The sequence below is a fragment of the Rhinatrema bivittatum genome, chromosome 2 (assembly GCF_901001135.1).
Source record: "Rhinatrema bivittatum chromosome 2, aRhiBiv1.1, whole genome shotgun sequence".
Taxonomy (NCBI): domain Eukaryota; kingdom Metazoa; phylum Chordata; class Amphibia; order Gymnophiona; family Rhinatrematidae; genus Rhinatrema; species Rhinatrema bivittatum.
Genome location: NC_042616.1, coordinates 438,805,160 through 438,824,700, shown reverse-complemented (window position 1 = coordinate 438,824,700; position 19,541 = coordinate 438,805,160).

The following is a 19,541-nucleotide window of genomic DNA, read 5'->3' as shown; positions in this document are numbered from 1 at the left end:
CTGAGTTACTATAGTAACCCAAGTACTTTTTGTCTGTCTGAGGAAGTACCTCCTGTGCCAGAAGTTGCAGTGATGATTCATTGGGTATCAGCCAATTAGAATCAACTGTAACAATTATCTCAGCAGACGGCAACAAACTGTTCTTTCTCTTTACTACCTTGGCTTGGGTGTGCACACAGTTCACCCAGGTCCCTTTGAGTGACACAGCTGCTTTGCATGGGAGCTTACTGTCAGCTGTCTGGGAAAGGCTTGTGTCCTATCTAATTATAGTTTTAGGCTAAGGCATTAAGGAGAGAAGAACTTAAGGTGAGTATGTAATGTCTGTGGTTTGTGTCCAGCTTGTGTTAAATGTGTATAGTCATGAGAAAGTGGGGAGAGAGAAGGGAATACTATGTCTGGGTTGAGATATATGCACTATAAGAGGAAGGTGGCACATTTATTTTTTTGCTCTTCTGCAGCAGGAAATATTTGGGGTTGTCGCTCAGGCAGAACCACACTGGAGCACAGATTCACTTGATTTGCTTTCTTAGTAGATGCTGTTGCTATTGCTGCTACTAGTACTACTAACACACGGATGCATGATATACATTGCTCATGCTTGAAGTATAAGAGGGGGCTGATAAATTATAAAATTAAATTTTAAGTTATAAATTGTCCCTTAAAAACTCAATTACAGTAAATAGAAGTATTGTTTGCAACAAGGACAGCTAGTACCAGGATTACTCTTATAGAGGTCATTATTGAAAACCTAACCATATACAGCTAACTTAGATGGGATATTCAGCAGCATGGCTATCCTCAGACAAATCGTTACTTACACCAAGCAGGTCTAACTTAGCCAAATAAGTTATCTATCTAAGTCCAAATATTACTACTTAGCCAGATAACTTATCTGGCTAAGTAGCGCCATCCCGTTCTACCCATTGCCTGCCCACAACTTGTCCAGCTAACTAGATAAAAGACCTATCCAGCTACGTAGCAGCCTCTGAATAGAATCAGATATTCAACGGCCGCTACATAGCTTCATAAGCCCAAATTATACGGCTTTCTAGCATTTGAATATTGAACTCTGTGTTTAATAGGAGTTATGAAATTTGGGCTACTTTTCATCTAGATTTTGTGATTGGTTAGGCTATAAATATTTTTGGCATCTGACAATACTGCTCATGAGAGACTTCTTAGGAAATTAAACAGTCATGGGATGGGGGTAGTGTCCTATTGTGGATTGTAAACTGGTTAAAAGATAAAAAACAGAGAATAGGGCTAAATGGTAAATTTTCCCAGTGAAGAAAGGTAAATAGTGGAGTGCTACAGGGATCTATTCTGGAACCACTGCTTTTTAATATACTTATAAACAACCTGGAAATGGAAACAAAGAGTGAGATGATCAAATTTACCAATGACACAAAATTATTCAAAGTTGCTAAATCACAAGAGGATTATGAGAAATGGCAAGAGGACCTTGCAAAACTGGAAGACTGGGCATGCAAATGGCAAATGAAATTTAATGAGAACAAGTGTAAAGTGAAGATTAACCTAATTTATAGCTACACTATGCAAGGTTCCAGATTAGGAATCACCAGTCAAGAAAGGGATCTAGGCATCATCATTGATAATTCATTGATATCTTCTGCTCAATGCTCAGCAGCAGCCAAGGAAGCAGATAAAATGCTAGGAATTATTAGGAAAAAATGGAGAACAAAACAGAGAATATCATAATGCTTCTGCATTGCTCCATGGTGAAACCTCATTTGGAGTACTGTGTGCAGCTCTGGTCACCATATCTAAAAAAATATATAGCACAATTAGAAAAGGTATAGGGAAGGGCAACCAAAATGATAAAAGGGATAGAATGATTCCCCTATGAGGAAAGGCTAATGAGGTTAGCACTCTTCAGCTTGGAGAAAAGACAGGTGAGATGAGATATGATAGAGGTCCATAAAATAATGAGTGAAGTGGAACCAGTAAATGTTAATCGGTTGTTTACTTTTTCAAAAAGTTCAAAAACTAGGAAACACACAATGAAGTTATAAGGTGATATATTTAAACTAATAAGAGAATATATGTATTTTTACTCAACACATAATTGAGTTCTAGAATTTGTTGCCAGAAGATGTGGTATTAGCTATTAATGTAACTGCATTTAAAAAAAGCTTTAGAAAAGTCTATAAACCATTATTAAGTTGGAGTTGCAGAAATTCACTGCTTTTCTCTGGGATAAGCAGCTTGGAATCTATTTACCCCCTGGGATCCTGCCAGGTACTTGCAACCTGGATTAGCTACTGTTGGAAATAGGACACTGGGCTTGATGGACCTTTGGTCTGACCCAGTATAGCAAGTGTTATGTGATGTATTCATTTTTACATTTTTCCCAACAGTCCCAGTAGAAGATTGTAAAGTACACCATGGGCCATCTAGGCTACAGTTTTCACAGCCCCCAAACTGATTCCAGCAGCAGACTACTGGAAAGCTCATATGGATACTTTTCCTAGCAGCTTCAGCAGACGCCTCCAGAGGACAATGTGGGTCATCTAGGTTTTAGCTTTCATAGCCCCAAACTGTTTCCAGCAGTAGTCAACTGAAAGGCTCATTTGCATATTTTTCTCCTAGCTCCAGCATAGAACATGGCACATAATTCTGTGTTTAAACTTTCCTAGCTCCTGCACTTTTAATTTTAGAAGCAGAATTCCAGCATCTGCATACTTCTCCTTATAGCCCCAGCAGAGAACTCTAGGTTTCAGCTTCCACAGCCCTGATTCTACATCCTCTTTCTTTCCAGTAGCAGAGGATCAGAAGGCATGTATCAAAATGCTATTTCCTTTAAATTTTCAACAAAAAATGTATGTATTTGATACAATAACAGGGAATTAGTTTAAAACAAGGTTGAATAAGGCATGTAACTGTGTAGTACTTTAAATTAGTTTAAACATCTTTAATCCCTCAGAAATTTTAAATCACTAACAGCTGAAAAAAAAAATTAAGATACAGATAGTAGTCCAGACGTGAGAGTGAGACTCTAGTCTTTTTCACTGAGTTGCATATGTATGTTAGGGATGTGCATTCGTTTGCGATGAAATAGGAAATAAAGACGATATTTCCTATTTTGTTGGGGTTCGTGGGCTATGAAACAATAAAAAAAACCCATGAAATTTCATGTGGTTTTCGTATCATTTTTTTGGGGAGAAAGGGCACAGTACAAAAAACCCCTACCAAACCCACCCCAACTCTTCAAATTTAATTAATTGCAACCCCCCAAGATTTACCGAAAGTCTCTGGTGGTCCAGTGGGCTATTGGTGCCATTGGTTGGCCCCTGGCACATGGTAGGAGCAATGGATGGCCCATGCCATTTTTTAAGATGGCCCGGCTGTCCATTACTCCTACCATGTGACAGAGGCCGGCCAATGGCACCGATACACCCTGTCACACAGTAAGGGCAAAGGGCCATTGGCACCATTTTGATTGCTGGCAGCCGACGGCCCGAGAGTGGGAGATCGCTCCCGGGACCCCGCTGGACCACCAGGGAGTTTTGGCAAGTTTTGGGGGGTCAGGGGGGTGGGGGGTTGTGAATTAATTACATTGGAATGGTTGGGGTGGGTTTGGATATCGTTTCGGGGGCAGCCGAAATAAAATCAGCCCGAACCGCGGGAAAACAAAATTTCCCACGGCAGGCAGATAACGAAGGCTGAACCGAAAGGTTCGGCCAAATCACATCTCTAATGTTTATATACCAGTTGGTAAGAGGTTGTATATATGCATTTGGTAGAAGAGCTCCTAGCCCTCAGAGAACAAGACCAATATTTGGAGGCTACAGTGGCTGGGACTCAGGCTGGTGGGAGGGCAGGCTGTGCTGAGGCTCCTCGGGATTGAGAGTAATGGGCTAGGGGAGGGGGGCATGAAGGCTGCCTTTGCTGGGTAGGCTATACTGGGGTTGGAGGATATAGGACAATGCATAAGAACGTCTGGGGAATTTCCATGGAAGGCTGTGCTGAGGCTAGAGCTGGATCTGTGAGTGGTAGCCTGCGGGGCAAAAGGCAGACTGTGCTGCTCTTGGGGGGTGAGGTAGGGCAGGCTCTGTTGAGGCTGAGTAGGCTTTAATATGGCTTGGATCAAGAGGATAGATTGTGCTGGGGCTGGAGAAGTGGACAATTCCTAGGTTCCTCCAGAAAATTTCTACAGGTGTCAGCTAGTTTTTAATTTTTTTATAATTTTAATATATTGTACATTGTTCAGTGCCAGTAAGAACTGAAAACCAACATTCTCTTCCCTTCTGTGTCTTTTGTGGAATTAAAATTCCCAAACAGGTACAGTATCTGCTATAATCAGTGGTTCTCAACAGGTGTGTTGAGACACACTAGTGTGTCACGAAGTCACAGAAGGTGTGTCGCAGACCAGCAGAAGGCTGCTCTTTCCTCATCAGTCTGGACATGAGTTGACTGATTTCTCCTTTATTGGGAATGACAGGAAGCTGCTTTTGCTTCCTTCTCCTCTTCCTGGCCCAGTGGGAGGTTATTCCCTTCTCTTTCACCCAGATCAGAGCGAGATATCACCAACTCCTAATCCTATGGGCACAGCAGGACACCAACTTTATCTTCCTCTGCCTGGCCTGACAGTGAGGCTGATGATGCTCTCATCACCCCATGGGGCCTGGACATGATAACAGGAGCATGAGGAAGAGAGGTGCATGCTCTATAGACCTGCTGCTGCTACCTCATCTTCTTCCTCTCCTCAATGCTTCTTGCCCTCATCTGCTGCTGATAATGCTGGAGGGAATCTCTGGATTGGACTGAAGGCTGTTATGCTGGCTGGGAGCCAGGAGGAGGGGGGAAATGTGCTGGGCAGGAAGGCCTTGGGAGATAGGGAGTTAGGAGTCTTCTAGGTAGGAAGGGGTAGGAGAGAGGAGGTTGGGGATGCTGGATAGGGAGAGATGGAGAAAGGAGGGGCTGGGGCTGCTGGGCAGGGAGGAGAGATGGAAGTGGAGAGAGAGTTGGAGGTGGGCCTGCTGGGTTGAGGGAGAGGGAAGGACAGGGGCTGCTGAGTAGGAAGGGGAGGGAAATAGGTAGTCAGAGGTATGCTAGGTAGGGAAGAGGGAGGGAAGGGCAGAGAAAGTTGAGCAAGGGAGATAGGCAGCACAGGGAAGAGGATGCAGGGGTAGAGGGTATCAGAATTGTTGGACAGGGATTTGAGCATGTGAAGGACGATTGAGTAATTGAGAGACGTGAGGGGTGATTGGGGCATGGGGGGGGGGGGGGGGGGACAGGGGAGGGTACAAGAGCCAAAATATGTCATTGAGAATATGTGTTTTTTCTATCTTTGAACTTTGCTTAATGTAGGAGGAAATATATTTCTGTTTCTAGTTCTCCAGTTTTGCACTGCATGCTGAGGGTCTTGGTGTTTCCATTTCATGTTTTGTTTCTGCATTTGTAATTTGTGGTCTTTTATTCTATATTAGATGAAAGCAGGTCTGTCTGTATTCTGTATGTATGTGACTGAGATGTAGCATGTAGGGATTTATATCAGCCTTATTTGTTGTATTTTCTCAATATTTTATTGCATTGGTGGTAAACTGCTTCCTTTTCACGGGTAGGGCTATTGCTGTTTCATTTCTTGGAGTTAGTGCTGCTGAGGTATGGCATGTTTGATAGACATCTACAGAGTGGGGTTTGTTTGTATTATTTTACAATGCACCTGGTAGTAGAGGGAGTTTGTGTTGCTGTTCTTGAGATGACAGCAGAATCAGAATATTTTTTTTGCATGGTGAGTTGTACAGGAAAATGTCATAGTTCTGCTCTGCACCCATTGCTAGGAAGCAGGGGAGGCCTGTGGATGCTGTTGATACCCCGACTCCATCCTACCGGCACGGCTCGTGCTGGGGTTCCCTGCAGTGGCAGGAGGCCGCTGTCATGCCGGCGTGGCAGGAGCTGCGCTGGGGCACTCCCTCATGGCTGAAGCCGCACTGTGACTTCCTGTGTTGCCCGGAGGCCGCTGACATGATCCTTACGTGGCTGAGCTGCGTTGCTGCATCCCATGCAGCCGGGAGGCCGCCGACGTGCTTCCCACGTGGCCTGGAGGCCGCCGAAGTTACCTTGCCCCCTCCATGGGGAAGGGCCTCCACCTCCGGTGGTTCCTGGCGGCAGGAGTTGCCTTTGGTCCATCCTTGCAGCAGGGAAGCCACCATCCACCTCGAGGCCTGCTCAGAGGCCTGGTTCCTGCTCCAGAACTGCTCCATCCCTGCCTCAGCATCTTCAGCATCTTCAGCGGCAGGGACACCGCTCTCCGTGGTCCTGTAGTCCCGCTTCCTCTTCCCTAGGCGTGGGGCCACACCTCTCTGCCCATCTTAAAGGGCCAGTGAAGGAGTGGGTCCTGGATGTTGTCATCATTGGGGATCCGCCTCTTCAACAATATAAAAAGCTTCAGTCTTCACTTCTACATCGCCTTCGCAAGGAGCAAGTTCCTTCCTGGAATTTTCCTCCTGGAGCTGGTCTTCTCATGGACTTATCTGTATTTTTTGCTCCTGCTTGGCTTCCTGTCTTCTTCATGGGTTCCCTCATCGTTCTTCATCTGTTTTGGTCCTTTTTGATGTCCGTCTGTTCCTGATGTCTCCTTCATCCTGACTCCTGATGTTCCTTTGTCCAGTCTGATATTTTGATGTCTGTCCTGTCTGATGCAGGGAAAGGTCCAATAAAACAAATCGGAAGGCGGTCCCACATAGCCAAGGCAAAAAACAACAAAGGGACAACCTTTTACCGTGGAAAGAATTTATTAAAAAGCCCAACTTCGGCCGAGTTTCACCAATTAAGGCTGCATCAGGGGCTTAGTGCTGCAAGGGACTCTCACTGATGTATAAACTGGTATATCAGTCTAGGCACTGATCTTGTGCCGTCATCAATTTTGAAAATATAGAGACTATTAAAACTTGCAATGCAGAAGTTCGCCAAAAGATAAAAATTGCTGGGGTGTGTAGGGCACTGATGGGTCTTCTCCATCGTCAGAGCCAAGGATCTCTATGTTCTTGTCTGTCTCCTCCTGGGTCTGGAGTTTTCTGGATGTCCGCTTCATCCATCCTGGTTGTTCTTCACCGAGTGTCCGGAGAGTCCGTCCCGGATGTCCTGGATCCTTGCCTTGGAGGCTCGTCCTATCTCTCCTCCGATGCTTTGGACTCCGGCTATGCCTAGCCTCCGGCGGTAAGCTCCACTGGATAGCCTGAGGGCCCGTCTGGCCACTGCAGTTCCCTCTGGCTGAGGGTGTTAGAGTCTACCCGGAGTCTTCTCCATCTTGAGATTTTATCCTGATTTTAGCTTGTCTTTTATCGTCTGAACCTGAGTCTGTCTGAATCTGAATCTGTTTGAACCTGACCCTTGTCTCATCCTTCAATGTCTGAGCCCTCATTTCATCCTTCAACGTCTGAGTCCTCGTCTCATCCTTCATCATCTGAACCCTGTCACCATCAGCATTCATGTTCCAGTCCTCATCCACCTATGCCATGTTCAGCCTGCCGCCTCTGCCATTACCCAGTGGCAGGTCTGAAAGGGCTGGGAATGGTCGCAGGACCATTCAGAGACCAATATTGCATTGTTGGCCTCACCGAGGCATGCAGGTCGGCAGGGCTTGGTTTGCTTTGTCCCAGATGAGGTATGTCTCGCTGCAAGGATACACACTACTCGTCCCGCGCTGAGGAGTGCCACCTAGTGCTCCCTTCCATCCTCAGCGCAACAGATGCAAAGCATATGCTTATATTAAGTCCCATGATGGTCATGTGTTCAGTGAGTCATGCATGTGAATGTGATCTCTCAGGTGTGTCCTGAGAAAGGTGAGAACCACTGTGCTATATATTGTAGTTCTCCTATCTGACTTTATAATTTGCAGTGTAGCAGAAATGGTTGTTCTAAATTAAATGTCACACTATCATTTACAAAAGATTAAGAAAATTAATATTGTCATTGCAACACAACTAGAGTTACAAGAGCCATAAAATCACAAAGGGAATAGTCAGAAATTTTGTTTTTGATATTTCATGAAATCATAGAAAGATTAGTCTTTGAAGGACCTCAATAGATCTGCTAGCCCACTCCCTATCTCTGCCATACATATATATATATATATATATATATATATATATATATATATATATATATATATATATGGCAGAGATATTGCCTAATTTGTCCTAAATGGTTGCACATCCCTAGTACTTTGCCCCTCATTTGAAACCTTGGGGTGTTCTTGCTATTGTGTATGGCTGCCATGTGTTTCTCTTTGTCCTTATGGCATTCTTTCTACTGCTTTGACCCTCTTTGATGCCATGAGGATTTTCCATCCACTTGAAATGTGTTATTCCTTTTTCATGGTGCCTTGAGCTTCTCATGCCAAATCTAGTGCAGCTTTTTCCCCCTCATACTGCCTTTGCTTCTCTTTAACAGACTTTCAGTTTTCTGGCCACTCTTGCTGCTGATTTGCTCCTCTCATAGGGGTAGATTTTTAAAACTTTGCACGAGCGTACTTGTGTGCATGGTTCCCAGCGTGTGTACATGGAAGCGCAGATTTTATAACATGTGCATGGCAACATGTGCATGTTATAAAATACAATATCCACACACACACATGCATGGCGGATTTTAACATCCATGCATGCATGTGCGGGCGGGTATCTGTGACATGCACAATGGGGGGGATTTTTAAAAAATACGTGCAGTGACACAGGTAGGCCTTTCCCAGTTCCTTCCAAGTCTACCCCAATAAAGGAGTGGACTGGGAGGGAACTTCCCTAACCCTAATCCCTATCTTTCCTCCCTCTTCCTCTCTCCTCCCTCACCCCTAAACTAGCCCTAACTAGTGGGGTTTTTTCCATACTTACTGCTCCTCCGGAGCAGAAGTAATCACGCACCGGCAGGCTGTCAGCACATGCTTCTCCTGGACAGAATCTAATGGTGCTCTTCTGGCCCACCCCCCTTTGTTCAGGCCCAGCCCGGGGATACACATGTGGCCGGGCCTTTAGAAAATGCGCACGGCGCACCCAGGGCCCAGCCAGGCACATAACCCTCGACTTTTACACATGCAGGGCTTTTGAAATTGGCCTGATAGTACTTTGGAAAACTACTGCCACTGCTGGTACTATTTAGCTCCATTATGGATCCTTGGGCTATTGAAGCCATTTTTGGTGCCATGTTGACACAGTGTTAATGTAGTGAAGTATCCTTCATCCTTCTGATGATGTCTACCTACAAATTTCAGTAGAAGTGATTAGAAAGCTCCAAATTAGGAGCCCAAAATAGACTCAATTGCTTCCCCCCATAGACTTTAAAGGGAAATGAATAAGCAAATAAAACAAACACAATTTTATTTTCATTTGAAATGAACCAAACAAATGATTGATGCCTATGAAAGTCAATCAAAATTGTTGTCTCTGCACATCCATACTCCAGGATTTTATAACTGTTTTTTGTTTTTTTTTTGGTATATTATTTATCAGAAAACAAATATATTCTGGCTTACATTTGCAAGGTTGGGAATCAGATTACAAGCTCCGTTCTCTTCAGGTTAATACAGGAATTCAGATGCAATATCAACTTAAGCAGGTTCAGAAGGCAAATACCCATTTCAGATCAGTGCAGATCAGTTTACATGATTAACACATACATACACTTCTTTACTGAAGTACAATCCTCACAGCTTGGCCCTCACATTTTGGGGTATATACTTGGATAACCTCAGTGATGCCACCTGAGCCTCTGAGGACCAGTCTGCATCTTCAGATGTGGGGTTGTAAGTCTGGGCTGAAAGCAGATATGTAAGCCTTCTCAGCTTTAGGGTTGCCAACCAGCTCTGGATTTTCAGAACAGTTTGATCTGGTCCTGGTTTTACCCCATTGCATTCTGGGAGTTATTCTGATTTACCTATTGCCTGCTCTCAGAAAATCAAGACTATAAGTAGGGATGTGAATCGTTTTTTGACGATTTAAAATATCATCCAATATATTTTAAATCGTCAAAAATCATTAGAGGCGATATATAATAGGAATTCCCCCGATTTATCATCAAAAATCGTAAATCGGGGGAAGGGGGAGGGGAAAGGGGAGGGCGGGAAAACCGGTACACTAAAAGAACCCTAAAACCCACCCCGACCCTTTAAAATAAATCCCCCACCCTCCCGAACCCTCCCAAAATGTCTTAAATTACCTGGGGTCCAGTGTGTGGGGGGAGTCCCGTTGTAATCTTCCACTCTCGGGCCATGGGTGCGTTGATAGAAATGGCGCCGGCGCTACCTTTGCCCTGTCATATGACAGGGCAAAGGTAGCGCCAGCGCCATTTTGGTTCCTGTCCCCCGACGTCACGAGCGTAGGAGAACGCTCCCGGACCCCCGCTGGACCCCCAGGGACTTTTGGCCAGCTTGGGGGGGCCTCCTGACCCCCACAAGACATGCCAAAAGTCCAGCGGGGGTCCGGGAACGACCTCCTGCACTCGAATCGTGTTGGTGAGTGCAGGAGGTCGTTCCCGGACCCCCGCTGGACTTTTGGCAAGTCTTGTGGGGGTCAGGAGGCCCCCCCAAGCTGGCCAAAAGTCCCTGGGGGTCCAGCGGGGGTCCAGGAGCGATCTCCCACGCTCGTGACGTCGGGGGACAGGAACCATTTCTATCAACGCACCCGTGGCCCGAGAGTGGAAGATCACACCGGGACCCCGCCACTGGACCCCAGGTAATTTAAGACATTTTGGGAGGGTTCGGGAGGGTGGGGGATTAATTTTAAAGGGTCGGGGTGGGTTTTAGGGTTGTTTTAGTGTACCGGTTTTCCTGCCCTCCCCCGATTTACGATTTACACAATATTTAAAAAAACAAAACCACGACGATCCGATTCCCTCCCTCCCCCCCCCCCCCCCAGCCAAAATCGATCATTAAGACGATTGATCACACAATTCACATCTCTAACTATAAGTATCTGCTTGCAGGGCAGTAAAACCAGAACTGGATCAACTTGTCCTGAAAATCTGGAGCCAGTAGGCAACCCTGCTCAGCTTACTTGACTACAAGTGAAGAAACCCACCCTGTGACTAAAGGGCAGAATTTTATCCCTTCAGTGAGGCAAATCCTGGCTGAGGACCTAGTAGTATGGCTCTATTTTCTCCTTAGAAATGTCTGAGTAACATTGATACTATGTTCCTCTCCTCTTTTGAAACAGCCATGTAATATTTGGTACAGAGAAAACATTGCCACTGGTCACATTTATTTATTTATTTATATATTTATTTATTTTATTTGAAACTTTTATATACCGACAGCCGTTTGCACATCGTATCGGTTTACAGATAACTTAAAACTATGATAGTGTAACTATCATTTAGGCATGGCCTTTACAGGGAACAATTAACAATTTTACATAAGAACAAGGTAGTTAAATATTGGAATATATATAAAATAAATTACGAAGGTACAGAATAAACGGGATATTGGTTATAGCAAATAATATAAAATACTATGTACAAGGTTGTGTTAAAAGGATTAGAGGGGGTAACAGGGTAAGAGGGATGAAGGGAAAAGGTAGGAGTGGGGGAAGGTAACCAGATGAGCAATCATATGCTGTGCTGACCATGGCAAGAACATTTCCCTTTTTGGGATATGCATTTGTTTGAAACAAATACGTTCCTCGGAATGAAAAAGCAGCTTTTTGGTTCATTCCAGAGGGAACAAACCAAATCAGCAGTGCCTCTGAAAAGAATGAAACGTTTTGTTTGCTGTTGCTTTTAGAAGTTTGTGACCACTTCACAGCTTTGTGCACAAAAAAACTTTGGGTGTGCCTACCTCAGAAGCTGTGCACACAGAACTATGAACACAAACCTCATGATGAAAATGAAATAAAGCAGCACAAAGAAAAATCCCCACACGAAACAACAATCTTTGACCTGCACATGATTATCCCTATTCACTGCTCTGATATTTTGATATAGTGAAAATATTAATGCAATAAAAAACGGAAGGTTTTAAAATTATATTTTAATATTTCCTTTTCTGGAGTCTACAGAGTGCACAAAATAAAAAATAAATGCAATACTTTGGGGCATTTTAGTGTATGAAAGTATATTTAAATCTGTTATTTGAAAAGAAAGTATTACTTGGGATAAAATCAACCTTGGATGAAAGAGATAACATATAAGTTATCGATATAGATTATCAGGATTGCAGAACATACTACATCATTAAGAATAACCTTTGATCTAAGAAATTGAAATGTTATCCTCTAAGGTCAATATTGAACCATATTTGGTATAACATTCATAATTTTCCCTACAAATCATCTTTAGATGTTTGGAAATTGTTAGAAAATAAATGTCTTTCTTTCTGTTTCCCCTCTTTTAACAGCCATTGCTGGGAATGATGTAGCAGCAATTACCCACAGACAGCAGTAAAAGTATTAAAAAATCAATTGCAAATGGAACACAGGCAATAAAATCCTCATTGAGCTTTTTTTCACCAAATGAGTTTGATAATGCTTTGAAACCATTTTCTAAGCTGGTTAAAAGCTGAAAACTAAAGTGTTTTCAACTGTCTTAGACTAAATTTTAAACTGGCTAAAGGTTGGGCTAAATTTCTCTGTGCATACTGGGATTATTATGTCCTGGCAAAAAATCAGGAGTTCCCAAACTTTTCAAGGGAAGGGCCAGATAAGACATCTCAAATTGCAAAGAGGGCTAGGGAGAGGGAGTGTCTGGCCCTTGGAATGATTTGAAATGCTAGAAGAGGGAGGAAGCAGATTTTTTTTGTGGCATTGTGGACCCTTGGTCACTGTGGAGATGATTCAGCACACGGGGAGGGGCCCCGTGGGGAACCACAGCGATAGGCTGAACTCAGATAGCAGACACACTATGGATGGAAGGCTTTATTGTACTGCTGTAGATGGAGGATGTAGGCAGGAAGGTAAGGCACTGAGATCCACGAGGTGCCAATACGTTCAACAGGCTTGGATGTATAATCTCACCCAGATGTTCACGATAGGTGGGAGCCCGCAGTGCGGGTAACGCCGCAGCTGGTAGGTGGAGCTGGAGCACTGGATCATAGAGGTACTCACAGGAATGTAGGCGTCTTCCTGATGATGAAATGGTGGGACCAAAGGTCTGTGGTGCAGGATACATAGGCTGGTAGGCCCTCTAGAAGCGAGTTCTTGATAGTCCGATATCCTGAAATGGAGAAGAGAGAGAAAGACCCCCGAGGAGCAGTTGTCTTAGTTAGTAGAGACCCCAAAGGGTAGTTGGAAGTGAGAGACCCCCGAGGAGTGGGTATCCAGAGCTTCTATAGGAGCGAGGCCTTTGGAGTGAAAGCGCGATCTAAGAGTGCAGCTTAGAGCAGTCAGAGTAGCTAAACCGAAGTCCTTGCTAACTCAAAGGTGGTAGCAAAGTGAAGGCTTGATATACCTGGAGGTATTGACGGAGGTCAATGAAACTTCTCCAGGAAGTGGTTCTCCATGGATAGAGAACAATAGCAGAGGCTTAGTTATTGGTGTGGTAGTAATCCGTAGATGTTCCACTAAGCGCTTCAGAATAAAATTATCTCCGGCACAGGAGTCAATGAGAGCGAGAGTCTGAAATTCGAGACCTCTGCAAAGCAGAGATACTGGTAATGATAATGGAGGAGTAGGAGAAGTGAGGCCCAGGAGAAGTCCTCCTGCAGATCCCAGGCCCGTCAGTTTCCCGGACAAATGGGACAGGTTTGGATTACGTGGCCCGATTGGCCACAGTACATACACAACCCCATGCAATTGTATTAATATCTCTCCTTGGAGGTCAGATGGTTTCGGCCTAGTTGCATAGGCTCTTACTCCTCTTGGGGTGCAGACGGTAAGTGGAAGCAATAGGCACAGGTTTAGGATGGTTAGCCCCCACCGTAGACTTTTGTGGACTCTTAGCCTCCTGAGTACGGTCGCGGATATGGCGGTCAATTCTCCCAGCTAGTTCCATCAGGGACTCAAGGGTATCAGGCAAATCACGAACCACTAATTCGTCCTTTAAGCGAGAGTTGAGATCCTCCATGAATATGGCACATAAGCATCCAGTGTCCCAATGTAGTTCGGATGCTAGAGTCTTAAATTCAATAGCAAAGTCTGTAAGTGGCTTGTTACCTTGCTGAAGGTTGAGCAAGGCAGATCCAGTGATGGTCTGGTGAGTCGGGTCATCAAACACAGACTGAAAAAGTTTTAGAAATCTTGGTAGGTCATTCAGAATAGGATTTTCACATTCCCATAATGGTGAAGCCCAGGCCAGGGCTCGTCCTTCTAGAAATAACAGGATGTAGGTGGTCTCTGAAGCTTCAGTGGGAAAGAGGGTAGGCTGTAATGAAAAATGATTGCTGCATTGATTAACAAACCCTCTGCACATCGTGGCTTCACCCGTAAAGCAGGTAGGTGTGGATAAAGGTACAGTGGTCTTAAGTGTTACCACTGGTGACAGCAATTCCTTCACAGGAGAAGCTGAAGAATTCAGTTGAGCATGTAACTGATTGAAGGCAGTAGCTAGGCTCTCCAAAGACTTTTGTTGTTCCGTGATCCACTGGGCTAGGCCAGGGATGGTCTGCAGGGCTGTGAGTTGAGCTGAGTCCATGGAGTTAGAAATCTGTTTGTGGCATTGTGGACCCTTGGTCGTTGTGGAGATGAATCCGCCGATGGGGAAGGGCCCCGTGGGGAACCACAGCGATAGACTGAACTCAGATAGCAGACACAGTATAGATGGAGGGCCTTATTGTACTGTTGTAGATAGATGATGTAGGTAGGAAGGTAAGGCACTGAGATCCATGAGGTGCCAATACGTTCAACAGGCTTGGATGTATAATCTCACCCAGATGTTCATGATAGGCAGGAGCCAGCTGTACGAGTAACGCTGCGGCTGGTGGGTGGAACGGCGTCTAAGCTTGTAGCTTAGAGTAGAGATGTGCATTCATTTATCACGAATTAGGCAATTTCGACGAAATTGCCTAATTCATCCTGGTTTGGGGGACCTGAACCCTGACATGGATTTTCCCTGAACTACGAGGAAAAATCGTTGTTCGGGTTAGCGCGAGGGGGGGTCACCTTTATTTTAAAAAAAACCCCAAAACCCACCCCAACCCTTACAATTTACTTTATTACAAGCCCCCCACCCTCCGGACCCCCCAAAACTTGCCTAAAATCCATGGTGGTCCCAGGAGTGATCTCCTGCGCTCGAGCCGTCGGCTGCCGGTGGCACTTTGCCCTTACCATGTGACAGGGGCTACAGGTGCCATTGGTTGGCCCCTCTCACATGGAAGGAGCAATGGACGGCCAGCACCATCTTGTTTTCCTACCATGTGACAAGGGCTGACCAATGGCACCGGTAGCCCCTGTGACATAGTAAGGGCAAAGGCTATCGGTGCCATTTTGAATACTGGCAACCAACGGCACGAGTGCAGGATATGGCTCCAGGACCCCTGCTGGACCACCAGGGGCTTTTGGCAAGTCTTCCTTGTGAACTCAAAGGTGGTAGTGAAGCGGAGGCTTGATATACCCGGAGGTATTGATGTCATTCGGTGGGGCCACCCCTGAGGTTCCTGCCATGACGTGTATTTGAGTGTAGGAGATATGCATGTGCGCGCGCCCTAGGAGGCCACAGGAGTGAACATGGGGGACTGAAATGCCAATGCTAGGTGGGAGACACCAAGACCCTCGGCACTCGGCACCAGAGGCAGCCATCTTGCCCAAGGAGAGAGAAAAAGGAAGAAAAGAATTAAGGCAGAGTGGTCGCAGCCATCTGCGATCGACGGACGCCATAGCAGAGCTCATTCTCGGGAGTATGAAAGGTAAAGTAACAGTAATTGCTGCAAGCGCGGGAGAGCGGTCACTTGTTTGGGATAGAGTGTGTGCCCTTGGACCACGGCACAAGCCCAGAGGAGAACCCAGGGCATGTTCCGTGGCAGGTGAAGCATATCCGAGCACGGGTGGACAGGCTGAAGACTCAATGCACTCTGATCTCTGCCAAACCTGAATGCACCAAGAAGCAATGCAATGCTGGTCTCTGGGGTAGCCCTCCTGCCTCTCGATAGCCCTTTCAGATCTGCCACCTGGGAACAGCAGGTGCGACAGGACGGACAGAGGTCGAAGATGGATGATGACTCTGGAACAAGGATGAGACAAAGGCACTTGGAGACTTGGATGAGATGAATGAACTGTCCCTCAGCGCACCCTACACAGCCCCCCCTGGGCTGGTCACGGACCACGCTCTCCCACTGTGCACCCTACACAACCTGAAGAGGCTGGTTGCAGACCATGTGGAGAGTGGGGCAAGCACAGGACTGAAGCTCAGGAAGAAAGAGGAACCCGAGCAAAACTTGAAGAAGGATCCAACTGGAACAGGGCTCCAATGACCGGGAACAGGACACGGGATCAGATACGGATTTAGGCTTAACTTACTGGATGGTCATCTGGAGACTGGAACTCTGAAAGCCAGGAATTGGAGAATCAGGAACAACTGGACGCTGGGACTGAAGAGACTGGAACATCTGGAGACAGGAACTGAAGATTCTGGAACATCTGGACAATGAGACAAAGACACAGGATTCGTCAAGAGTCCAGGAACACAGGACAAAGACAGAGCTCCCACGAGGAACAGAGGACCTAGAAGGAGTGAGGATGGACCTCAGAGCCTCCTGGATGGAAGAACTGGAACGGGCATCCAGGAGCAGACAGCTCCTTGCGAATGTGATGAGGAACTGGCGAAGAGCCCTTTTATAGGGCTGAAGAGGCAATGGTGAAATAACATCATTCCCCATGGCCTCGGGGCTTTTCCCACCATGGGCCCTGTAAATACTGCAGAGAGGAACGGCCATGCGCCTAGGGAAGCCAGGGCCAGGAATAGCAGTGGTGGCATCCTTGCCACAAAGAGAAGAGCCGAGTCGGCAGTGGCTGCCCTGCCGGAGGAGACAATGCAGCGTCGGCGGCCTCCAAGCCATGAAGGAAAGGCAGCGGCGGTGCTCCTGCCGCATGAAGGACAGTGACAACGGCAGTGGCACTCAGGCCGCGCAGGGAACAATGACATCGGTGGCCTCTGGGCCATGAGGAAGGAAGGCAGTGGCAGCGGCCTCCAAGCCGCACAGGAGTGGGGAAAAAGAGCAGCTCCTGCCACGTGGAAGACCTAGAAGGCCTTGGGTGAGAGGCTGCTTGCGGCTGATGCTGCGAGCAGAATCGTAACAGTAATAGTTCTAGATTTTTCTGAAATGCAACTCTACCACAACCCTGAGACCCATGTCCCCTGCCTTTTCCTTCCCCGCATCTTTCTCCTGAGGTAGGTAGGTAAGGGTTTGATGTATGTGGGGCAGCCCCTTCTCTTCCTCTCACACCTTTTCCCCTCCCTTAACTTCACTCACCTCTCTATTCCCTCCTTTTCCTTTTCCTCTTACCCTTCTCCCTTCCATCTCCTCCTTTCACGCTTTTCCTTCTCATTCTCCCCCTCCATTCCTTTCCCTCTCACTTTACTCCCAAATTGCTTTCATTCCCTCCCCTTCCTTCACTCATTGCTCTCATTCCATTTCTTTCCTCTCATTCATCTTTTTCCCCTCCCTCCCCACTCATTCCTTCCATTCACTTACTCCTTTCTCATCTTCTCCTCTATTCCCTTCTCTCCCCTTTCCTTCCTTCCCCTTCCTTTTCATCTGCTGTCCTTCTTTCCCTTCCTTCCATTATCACAGACTCCCTTTCTCCCCATTCCCAACCTTTCCCTCTGACTCCCTCCCCTTCTTTCCTTTTCCCTATTTTCCGTCTCCATCTGCCCCATCCTTCCCTTTTATTCCTTCTCTCATCCCATCACTCTCTTCACTTGCTCCTTTCATTCAATCCCTCCCCTTTCTTCTCACTCACCCCTTTATTCCTTTCTTCTCCATCTCATTCTTTCCTTTCCTCTCAGTTCCACCCTCCTTGTCTTCCCTTCCTCTCCCCTCATTCCTTCACCATTCTTCATTAACTGGCAGGTCTAGATGGCTCTTCTCCCGGTGGCAAGGTCTGGTATCCCCAACAGCAGCTGTCTTTGCCAATAGGTGCATCTGGCTCTTCTTCCACTGCTGAAGCCTAGCCTGTCTCTTCTCATGCTGGCGGGGACTGGTCTCCCTACCAGTGGCTCTCTTTCCCAGCAGATTCAGCCAGCTATTTCCTTGCTGGCAGGGCCTAGAGGTGCCCAGCAGCCTCTCTTTCGCCACCAACTGAAAAGCATGGCAAATCTCTAAAACTAGCTTGGTGGGCCAGGTCCTGCCCATGGGGTGCAGTTGGGGGGACCCCTGCCCTATTTAATCTTTTCCACCTTCCTCTCTGCTCCTGGGGTCTTGTCTATATTCTTTATGCAGGATGGCTTGTGAGAAATCTCAGGAGTTAGCTTCTCAGCTCTGATCACTATAATCTATCAAATAGCTTACATAAGAAATGCAAAAAAAGAAAAAAAAAACTTATTTCTAAAGGATTGAATGAAATTACTACTTCATCTGTTAGTAATATAATTGAAGCAATAATGAGGTAAATAAAAAAAGAAACAGAGAACAAAATTACTGTCAAACTACAACTGACATTTCAATTAAAGACAGCGGCACTGACTGAACACTATTTTCTTTTAAGAAGTTTGCAAATGGATCAATACAAAAGTCCTGCTCCTCAGTTGCTGGATTCATCCATCTTGTGCCCAGCAGCTGAAATAAATATTTTTGGCTCTTCCCTCATTCTAGTGAAAGAAACTGAAAACTAAAAATGACTTTTCTCTCCCCCATTTCTGTGCTTCCATATTGCCAATTCTGTGACTTGACCAAGCGGTTGCGGAGATAAATATTCACACTTAATTTAAGTGGGAATTACATTTTTGTAATTTGTGTTCAATCAGGAAGTCTTTTTCACATTTTTTACCACTTGGGCTGCCTGTAAAAAAATTTAAAAATAGGATAGTTGACAGAAAATTGTTAAAGGGACTATGTGTGACTGAAATTCTGTTTTTAGAAATGTATCTCCTAATGTTTGTAGCTTCTTACCTCAGTTGGGAGGGTATTAGTCTTTGAAACGCTAATTTCTCCTACTTAGCCCCTACTGTCTTCTTTCTTAAAGAGACTCCTAGCAGGCAGATATTTTTTGTTCAGTTAAAGAGGCTTACTCAAATCCAGCCTTAAAACCCACCTTTTTGAGGCAGTTTCTAAATCCTAAAACTGGACTTCCTGAGCATTATGATTATCATTTGTATGTGCAGCATACACCAAGGGCTAGATTTTAAAAGCCCTGCACGCCGGCAGCCTATTTTGCATAGGCTGCCGGCGTGCGCAAAGCCCCGGGATGCGCGTAAGTCCCGGGGCTTCGTAAAAGGGGCGGGAGGGGCATGTCCGGGGCATATCCGGGGTCAGGGGCGGTCTGGGGCGGGTCCGGGGGTGTGGCAACGGTTCAGGGGTGGGCTGGGAGGGCGGTCCCGAGTCCCCCGGCACTGCAGCCTGTGCCAGGGGATGCTGAGGCGGCGCACGCAAGTTACGCCTGCTTCAAGCAAACGTAACTTGCCCAACAAAGGTAGGGGGGGGGATTTAGGTAGGGCTGGGGGGT